Here is a 9,885-nt window from a genome sequence, read left to right on the forward strand (position 1 = left end):
GTGGCGAAGTAATTACAATATAGCAATTAAACACTGGAATGGTAGATCGGCAGAAGATGAATGTGCATGTAGAGATACTGGGGTGCAAAGGAGCAAAATAAATAAATAAATACCAGAATGGGGATGAGATAGGGAGATGGGCTGTTTACAGATAGTTTACAGATCACTGCACCTGTACTTAGCCTGCTATGAGAGCTGGTGCTTAAAGCTAGTGAGGGAGATGTGAGTCTCCAGCTTCAGAGATTTTTGCAATTCGTTCCAGTCATGGGCAGCAGAGAACTGGAAAGAAAGACGACCAAAGGAGGAATTGGCTTTGGGGGTGACCAGTGAGATATACCTGCTGGAGCGCGTGCTACGAGTGGGTGCTGCTATGGTGACCAGTGAGCTGAGATGAGGCAGGGCTTTACCTAGCAGAGACTTGTAGATAACCTGTAGCCAGTGGGTTTGGCGACGAGTATGAAGCGATGGCCAACCAACGAGAGCGTACAGGTCGCAATGGTGGGTAGTGTATGGGGCTTTGGTGACAAAACGGATGGCACTGTGATAGACTGCATCCAGTTTGTTGAGTAGAGTGTTGGAGGCTATTTTATAGATGACATCACCGAAGTCGAGGATCGGTAGGATGGTCAGTTTTACGAGGGTGTTTGGCAGCATGAGTGAAGGATGCTTTGTTGCGATATAGGAAGCCGATTCTAGATTTAATTTTGGATTGGAGATGCTTAATGCGAGTCTGGAAGGAGAGTTTACAGTCTAACCAGACACCCAGGTATTTGTAGTTGTCTACGTATTCTAAGTCAGAGCCGTCCAGAGTAGTGATGCTGGACGGGCGAGCAGGTGCAGGCAGCGATCGATTGAAAAGCATGCATTTAGTTTTACTTGCGTTTAAGAGCAGTTGGAGGCCACGGAAGGAGAGTTGTATGGCATTGAAGCTCGTCTGGAGGTTAGTTAACACAGTGTCCAAGGAGGGGCCAGAAGTATACAGAATGGTGTCATCTGCGTAGAGGTGGATCAGAGAATCACCAGCAGCAAGAGCAACATCATTGATGTATACAGAAAAGAGAGTCAGCCCGAGAATTTAACCCAGTGGCACACCCATAGAGACTGTCAGAGGTCCAGACAACAGGCCCTCCGATTTGACACACTGAACTCTATCAGAGAAGTAGTTGGTAAACCAGGCGAGGCAATCATTTGAGAAACCAAGGCTGTCGAGTCTGCCAATAAGAATGTTGTGACTGATAGAGTCGAAAGCCTTGGCCAGGTCGATGAATACGGTTGCAAATCAAATCAAATTTATTTATATAGCCCTTCGTACATCAGCTGATATCTCAAAGTGCTGTACAGAAACCCAGCCTAAAACCCCAAACAGCAAGCAATGCAGGTGTAGAAGCACGGTGGCTAGGAAAAACTCCCTAGAAAAGGCCAAAACCTAGGAAGGTTTTTGCACAGTAATGTCTCTTATCGATGGCGGTTATGATGTCGTTTAGAACCTTGAGCGTGGCTGAGGTGCACCCATGACCAGCTCTGAAACCAGATTGCATAGCGGAGAAGGTATGGTGGGATTCGAAATGGTCAGTAATCTGTTTGTTAACTTGGCTTTCGAAGACCTTAGAAAGACAGGGTAGGATAGATATAGGTCTGTAGCAGTTTGGGTCTAGAGTGTCACCCCCTTTGAACAGGGGGATGACCGCGGCAGCTTTCCAACCTTTGGGAATCTCAGACGATACGAAAGAGAGGTTGAACAGGCTAGTAATAGGTGTTGCAACAATTTCGGCATGTATTGATAAACAAAATATTGAATAACAATGTGTCTTTTGCATAGTAGTGTGGGCTTTAGGCATCATTTACTTTTAAATTGTTCAATAGAAAATCAATCTTACAGAACATGTGGCCAGTGTTTGGCACTTCATTATAGGCAGCATGCATTTTTTGTAAAAAAAAGAATAAAGTCATTACAAAAGATGAAAACATTCTGCCCACACTTTCTTTTAGAAACTGTCATAGCCCAGTTGCAACATCTCCAAATAATTCAGCAAATGCCTGCATTTCAAGTTTTGCAATCTCATAGGCAGCGCGGTTTAATATACAGCAGTCTAATTTAACTGGTGAACCGACAGGTGATCTTTTACGTTGAAGTAAGCTACTGTAAGTACTGTAGGCTAATTGCATTTTTTTTTTGCCTGCCCTAGACAATGTTTCAGAATTCTCAGGCAGTCCATCATATTTAGGCTGGGGGAAAAGTCAGTGCAAAACATTGTTCAATTCAAAAATTCTGCTGACAGGTCCACAACCATTTGCCAGAAATGCAGCAGAAATTACTGGAAAAATATGAAAACATTCTGCCAACACGGTGGTAGCTTATTTTTATTTAATTGATTTATTTCACCTTTATTTAACCAGGTAAGCAGGTTGAGAACAACTTCTCATTTACAACTGCAACCTGGCCAAGATAAAGCAAAGCAGTGCGACACAAACAACAACACAGAGTTACACATGGAATAAACAAGCGTACAGTCAATAACACAATAGAAAAAAAAGAAAGTCTATATACAGTGTGTGCAAATGGTGTGAGGAGGTAAGGCAATAAATAGGCCATAGCAGCGAAGTAGTTACAGTTTAGCAAATTATCACTGGAGTGATAGATGAGCAGATGATGATGTGCAAGTAGAAATACTGGTGTGCAAAAGAGCAGAAAAGTAAATAAAAACAATATGGGGATGAGGTAGGTAGATTGGGTGGGCTATTTACAGATGGTCTATGTACAGCTGCAGCGATCGGTTAGCTGCTCAGATAGCTGATGTTTAAAGTTAGTAATGGAAGTATAAGTCTCCAGCTTCAGCGATTTTTGCAATTCGTTCCAGTCATTGGCAGCAGAGAACTGGAAGGAAAGGCGGCCAAAGGACGGGTTGGCTTTGGGGATGAAATATACCTGCTAGAGCGAGTGCTACGGGTGGGTGTTGTTATCATGACCAGTGAGCTGAGATAAGGCGGAGCTTTACCTAGCATCAACTTATAGATGACCTGGAGCCAGTGGGTCTGGCGACGAATATGTAGCGAGGGCCAGCCGACTAGAGCATATAGGTCACAGTGGTGGGTGTTATAAGGGGCTTTGGTAACAAAACGGATGGCACTGTGATAGACTGCATCCAATTTGCTGAGAAGAGTATTGGAAGTTATTTTGTAAATGACATCGCCGAAGTCGAGGATCGGTAGGATAGTCAGTTTTATGAGGGTATGTTTGGCGGCATGAGTGAAGGAGGCTTTGTTGCGAAATAGGAAGCCGAGTCTAGATTTAATTTTGGATTGGAGATGTTTAATATCAGTCTGGAAGGAGTCTTTACAGTCTAGATAGACACCTAGGTATTTGTAGTATGTAAAATATTTGACAGTGGGTAGGCTCAGGGGCGCTGCCAGGGATTTTGGGCCCTACCAGATATCACATTGGGCCCTACAACCACAGGCCACCACAACCCTGCGCAAATGCTGTAACCACACACCTCCAGAACCCAATCAACTCATTCAAAGCTTTAAATAACTCTACCTGTGCAGGCTTGCAACTCTCATGTAGTCCAATATTTACTGTCAGTGAGCTGTGAAAATATAACACTGTGCAGACATGCATGCAACTTTCTGCATCCAGTGGAATTCACTATTTGATGCAAGACTGATACCGTCTATAAGAAATGTGCTAAAGGACATCTTTTACAGTCTAAATGTCATTTTAAATGGTCAAATTCTTGAATGGAAAATTCTTTTAACATTAATGAATAACTTAAAATAAATATAACTCAAATATACATTAACCTCAATGAAAATAAATGAAAATAAAATAACAATCATCTATAGAATTATGTAACAAACAAAATAATGAAATCAGCAGCAGATTTCTGAACTAAGTATACATACCAACTGGAAAATAAGCAGCTGTGAAAGTGGAAATGGAAAACAAAATGGAAATGGAAATACCTGATGGTGGCGCTAGAGGAAAGGTCAAGAGGTCACCCAATCAATAGGTTTCTTCCACTTGGGGTCTTGATTGTGCACAACAAATTGTATGGAAATCCAGCCATTACTTTGAGACATATCTTGTTCTCAGTCTGTTCTCAGCCTGTGGGCATCATGTGTGTAGTGATCCAATATCCATAGCCATGCTATTTAACAGTTATCACTGGCCCTTGCTCAGCCTTACTCACCAAGAGCCCAGCGCCGAGCCTTCTTGCTAGCAAAGTCACTGATCAAGTCTTTGAAGTCCAGCTTTCTAGCTAACTGACTTTCAATGGACAGCGTGGCAAGACTGCAAAGCCTGTTCTGGGACATAGTGGACCACAAATAGTTGATCAGTTTTAGCTTATTGAAAGCTCTCTCGCCACCAGCAACAGTCACAGGCAGTGTGGAAAATATACGTAAAGCAATGCACACTTCTCCCAAAATGCTTTGCAGCTGCATCTTATAAAGTGCATTCAGGAGACCAAGAGGGGACAAGTTCAGGGGGAAAGTGGCAGCATATACAGTGTTCAGGTGTCTTACTTCATGATGAAACTCAGGTGTAAGATCTCTGGAATACGTCATGATCAGTGGTTGGCACACAGAAGGGACTTTATCCTCACAAATCTGACCAACTTTCAGAACAGCAGAAAATTATTCTACAATTTTTTGCAGTGGTGTGGAACCTAGTGTCCAAGTCACTTATGTTGTTCATACCTGTAAAAAAAAAACACTGTGAAACACCATTGCTGCACTGTCCTGGCGTGTGGGTTCCTTGCTAAAGTGAGGTGCAACATCCATTTGCGCAGTAATCAGTGTTGCCTCAGACAGGAGACTCCCATCCATCTCTAAAAGCTTGCATCTCTTCCTTTAAGACTCTGATATTGGCTAACTTTGTGTTGCTGAGGCAACACTGATTGCTGAGCTGAGCCTGCAGCTGCATCTGTTGGGCCTGGCACCAGGCAGGGACAACTGATTTAATATGAATAACTTGCTAAATGTTTGCCTTCATTGATTAAATGTCGGCTCAACGAGGAGCGAAATGTAAACACTCAGAATTACCTGTGAAGATATTAAGTAACTAATGTTAGGGGAGCAAAAGTAGCCTATTTCACTATGGACTAAGCGAACAGGTTCATTTCCACCACTCACGGACTACACCCACCTTCCTTTGTGAAAAATTGGGTAAAATACTGTCGCCCTTTCTTTTCTCTCTCCTTTCGTTTCTGGAAGCCAAATTTGTCTATTTCCTAACTGAGACATGCTGCTCCAACCGCACTCCTCACTCACAATTCACTGCTACCAAGCACTGTTCGCGCCTGGTTTGGGGGCAGGACCAGACCATTTCATGTAAATAGCGGTGGAGGGGGGGGGGACAAAGGAACCGTTAGTTTTATTAGTACACTGTAAATAAAATATTATACTAATGATGATAGGTTAATAATTTAATGTTGTAAAAAAATGCACCTAATGTTCTAATCATTTTTTAGGGCCCCTGTCAGTCACAGGCCCTTAGAATCGACCTAATTTCTCCCCCCAAACGGCACCTCAGGGTAGGCTACAGTAGGCTAGTGCTGTGCAATAGGAGCGCGACGTCATTGTCCGTATTTAATCTCAGAGCCTGTCAAGCCTGTCAAGAGCCCCTGACTGCAGTGTGCAATTTGAGGCCAACCAAAATCTGGAGGTTTGACCGTCAGACACTGAATACAAAGCACACACGTTTGCGCAAGGCACACGTTGAATTACAAATGCATTTCATTTTTGTAATTGTAAGAAATATTATATAGAGTGGTACCAGCAGCTGTGTTGTAACACTTTTTGCTCCATGCTATATTTGAGACAAGCTACTGATATTGTTGCAGTGAACAACATACTTGTTATGTATGTCATGTACGGTTAAAATTGTGTTGGTAAATGTTATAACTTTGATTATATTATTTCATTGAGTATATATATATACACACACACACACACACACTTGCTACCTATCCTGATTTATAATGTTATTTACTTTCCTCATGAGAGTGGAGACAGACTATACCATATAGACATACTGACAAGTTGAATGTGCTTGGTACATTAAGTTAGACCACCTCCAGTAAAGAGATCAGAGACGCTACATCATCTTTACTAAACAACATAACACAATTAACAATTGAAACGATTAACCCAGCAGACAAAAACAAGGTTTGACCACTCCTCAAAAATGGCTTCAACCCTGTTCCTCAAGAGGCAAAGACAGTCATTTTCTTGTTGTCAACTGACTCCACACAGAACATCTCATCATCTCTCTGTAACATGAATGGTTCCCTGGGGATAATATTTTCTTCTTCGTCCAGGCCATCATACAACCGTAGTTCTTTAAGGATTGTATTGTGGTCTTCCCCGTCCATCCCAATTACACTAGGGAGGGAAACCATGCCTTTAAGTGTTTGGAGTTCACATCACCTTGCTGCCTCTAGGGTGTCCCTTAGAAGAACATCTTTTTGGAGGTTCACACCACCTTGCTGCCTCTAGGGTGTCCCTTAGAAGAACATCTGCTTCCTTGAAGAAAAAGGAAGAATAAATATTAAGAGTAGTGTCTCATTGGGTGATCAAGTCAAATCACACCCCACTTTCACAATACCACCTTGCAAACAAAAGCCACTATTACCAAAGGGGTGTTCAGTGATATCTAGAACTACTCAAATCATCACAACTATTATATCTTGCCATGCATCATGCCTTCAGCATTACATACAGACTACATACCCAGTTCACAGCTCCCAGTTCTCCATGCATTTTGCTGTCAATATCATCTAGAAAGAAAACATATTGTGCTCATCAAGGTATGTAAGTGAACCTCTAGGTATGCGTGTACAAGAAAGCACCTTACTTTAGCCAATAGCCTATACAGTACCTGATCCTGCAGAGCTGGATGCTAATGTGACATGTTGTGACTTCTTGGGGGACGGACGGGGGACATCTTCTACATCATCCTGAAATATATTGGAGAGGGGGGTTTAAGTCTTTAAACATCAGTTTAAGACTATACCACCCATATGGAGGGGGGGGGGGTTAAGTCTTTAAACATCAGTTTAAGACTATACCACCCATATGGGGGGGGGGGTTAAGTCTTTAAACATCAGTTTAAGACTATACCACCCATATGGGGGGGGGGGGTTAAGTCTTTAAACATTGGTTTAAGACTATACCACCCTTATGGGGGGGGGGGGGAGTTTTTAAACATTGGTTTAAGACTATACCACCCATATGGGGGGGGGGGGGGTGTAAGTCTTTAAACATTGGTTTAAGACTATACCACCCTTATGGGGGGGGGGGTTAAGTCTTTAAACATTGGTTTAAGACTATACCACCCATATGGGGGGGGGGGGTTTAAGTCTTTAAACATTGGTTTAAGACTATACCACCCATATTGGGGGGGAGGGGGGGTTAAGTCTTTAAACATTGGTTTAAGACTACACCACCCATATGGGGGGGGGGGGTTAAGTCTTTAAACATTGGTTTAAGACTATACCACCCATATGGGGGGTGGGGTTAAGTCTTTAAACATTGGTTTAAGACTACACCACCCATATGGGGGGGGGGGGGTTAAGTCTTTAAACATTTGTTTAAGACTATACCACCCATATGGGGGGGGGGGGGGTTAAGTCTTTAAACATTGGTTTAAGACTATACCACCCATATTGGGGGGGAGGGGGGGGGTTAAGTCTTTAAACATTGGTTTAAGACTATACCACCCTTATGGGGGGGGGGGTTAAGTCTTTAAACATTGGTTTATGACTATACCACCCTTATGGGGGGGGGGGGGGGGGGTTAAGTCTTTAAACATTGGTTTAAGACTATACCACCGTTCTGGGGGGGGGGGGGGGGGTTAAGTCTTTAAACATTGGTTTAAGACTATACCACCCATATGGGGGGGGGGGTTAAGTCTTTAAACATTGGTTTAAGACTATACCACCCATATGGGGGGGGGGGGTTAAGTCTTTAAAATTGGTTTAAGACTATACCACCCTTATGGGGGGGGGGTTAAGTCTTTAAACATTGGTTTAAGACTATACCACCCATATGGGGGGGTAAGTCTTTAAACATTGGTTTAAGACTATACCACCCATATGGGGGGTGGGGTTAAGTCTTTAAACATTGGTTTAAGACTATACCACCCTTATGGGGGGGGTTAAGTCTTTAAACATTGGTTTAAGACTATACCACCCTTATGGGGGGGGGGTTAAGTCTTTAAACATTGGTTTAAGACTATACCACCCATATGGGGGGGGGGGGGGGTTAAGTCTTTAAAATTGGTTTAAGACTATACCACCCATATGGGGGGGGGGGGGGTTAAGTTTTTAAACATTGGTTTAAGACTATACCACCCATATGGGGGGGGGGGGGGGGTTAAGTCTTTAAACATTGGTTTAAGACTATACCACCCATATGGGGGGGGGGGGGGGGGTTAAGTTTTTAAACATTGGTTTAAGACTATACCACCCATATGGGGGGGGGGGGGTTAAGTCTTTAAACATTGGTTTAAGACTATACCACCCATATGGGGGGGGGGGGGTTAAGTATTTAAAATTGGTTTAAGACTATACCACCCTTATGGGGGGGGGTTAAGTCTTTAAACATTGGTTTAAGACTATACCACCCTTATGGGGGGGGGGGTTAAGTCTTTAAACATTGGTTTAAGACTATACCACCCATATGGGGGGTGGGGTTAAGTCTTTAAACATTGGTTTAAGACTATAACACCCTTATGGGGGGGGTTAAGTCTTTAAACATTGGTTTAAGACTATACCACCCTTATGGGGGGGGGGGGGGTTAAGTCTTTAAACATTGGTTTAAGACTATACCACTCATCATATGACACCTCCTACCTGTAGTGTTTTGTTTTCGTTCTTTCAACCTCTCTTCTTTAGACCTTCGTGAGTAAATGACATACAGTACATTCAATATGAAAATATATTCAGGTGAGTCTGGCTAGAGTGAAACAAGTGATTTTAAGAATGCAAATGAAAGGTTTTTATAATGTTCAAGACTTACGGCATGGGAAAGTTCTGCAGGAGAACTAGGCACCACCATCGCCTAATTTGCTGCATGTTTTTCTTTGAAAAATAAAATCACATAATCGGATAGGGATCCCAAAAAAACATATCCACTAGTAATGAGAATTTCATAATGTTTACATACCCCAGTGAAATCGCACTGTGCTCCATTGCAATGTACAGAGCATACTGTAAGTTAAGAAATAGTAGGTTGATAAGTTTGATAGTTACAACAATAATGATCATAGTAAATAATAAATACACCCCCCAAGAAGTCACAGCATGTCACATCAGTATACAGCTCTGCAGGGGTTTGATGTATGAATTGTGTATTTAGTCTAAAAACTGTAGCAAATATGTCCCAAAAGGTGTCAAGAATAATAAACAAGAAAGCATTTGAGCAATAGCAGTAGTGTGCTTTGTATGCTGCAAGCACATAAATAATAACTTTTCTAATGTTATAACAGAAAATAGGACTAATATAATATACTGAATAGCCAGCATCTTACCGTCACTACAAACACACAGTTGTTTGAGAAACCTTGCTTTGGTTGTAACGTCTGCTTCCAACTCACACCCTCAAACACGTAGAGCCCCTGCACGCAGCTCACATTCCAACTCACACCCTCAAACACGTAGAGCCCCTGCACGCAGCTCACTTTCCAGCTCACACCCTCAAACACGTAGAGCCCCTGCACGCAGCTCACTTTCCAGCTCACACCCTCAAACACGTAGAGCCCCTGCACGCAGCTCACTTTCCAACTCACACCTTCAAACACGTAGAGCCCCTGCACGCAGCTCACTTTCCAACTCACACTCACAAACACGTAGAGCCCCTGCACGCAGCTCACTTTCCAACTCA

General features: G+C 42.8%; 1 long non-coding RNA gene across 1 annotated transcript; it reads right to left on the bottom strand.

Moving 5' to 3' along the window:
• Positions 1–6,075: 6,075 nt before the first annotated feature.
• On the bottom strand, positions 6,076–9,885 carry LOC116356587 (uncharacterized). The gene is made up of 7 exons (XR_004204983.1): positions 9,533–9,885; positions 9,169–9,212; positions 9,022–9,083; positions 8,856–8,899; positions 6,881–6,959; positions 6,733–6,779; positions 6,076–6,525 (listed from the first exon to the last, which is right to left on the bottom strand). It is a non-coding gene; the product is annotated as an uncharacterized LOC116356587 (long non-coding RNA).

The sequence above is a fragment of the Oncorhynchus kisutch genome, linkage group LG23 (assembly GCF_002021735.2).
Source record: "Oncorhynchus kisutch isolate 150728-3 linkage group LG23, Okis_V2, whole genome shotgun sequence".
NCBI lineage: Eukaryota > Metazoa > Chordata > Actinopteri > Salmoniformes > Salmonidae > Oncorhynchus > Oncorhynchus kisutch.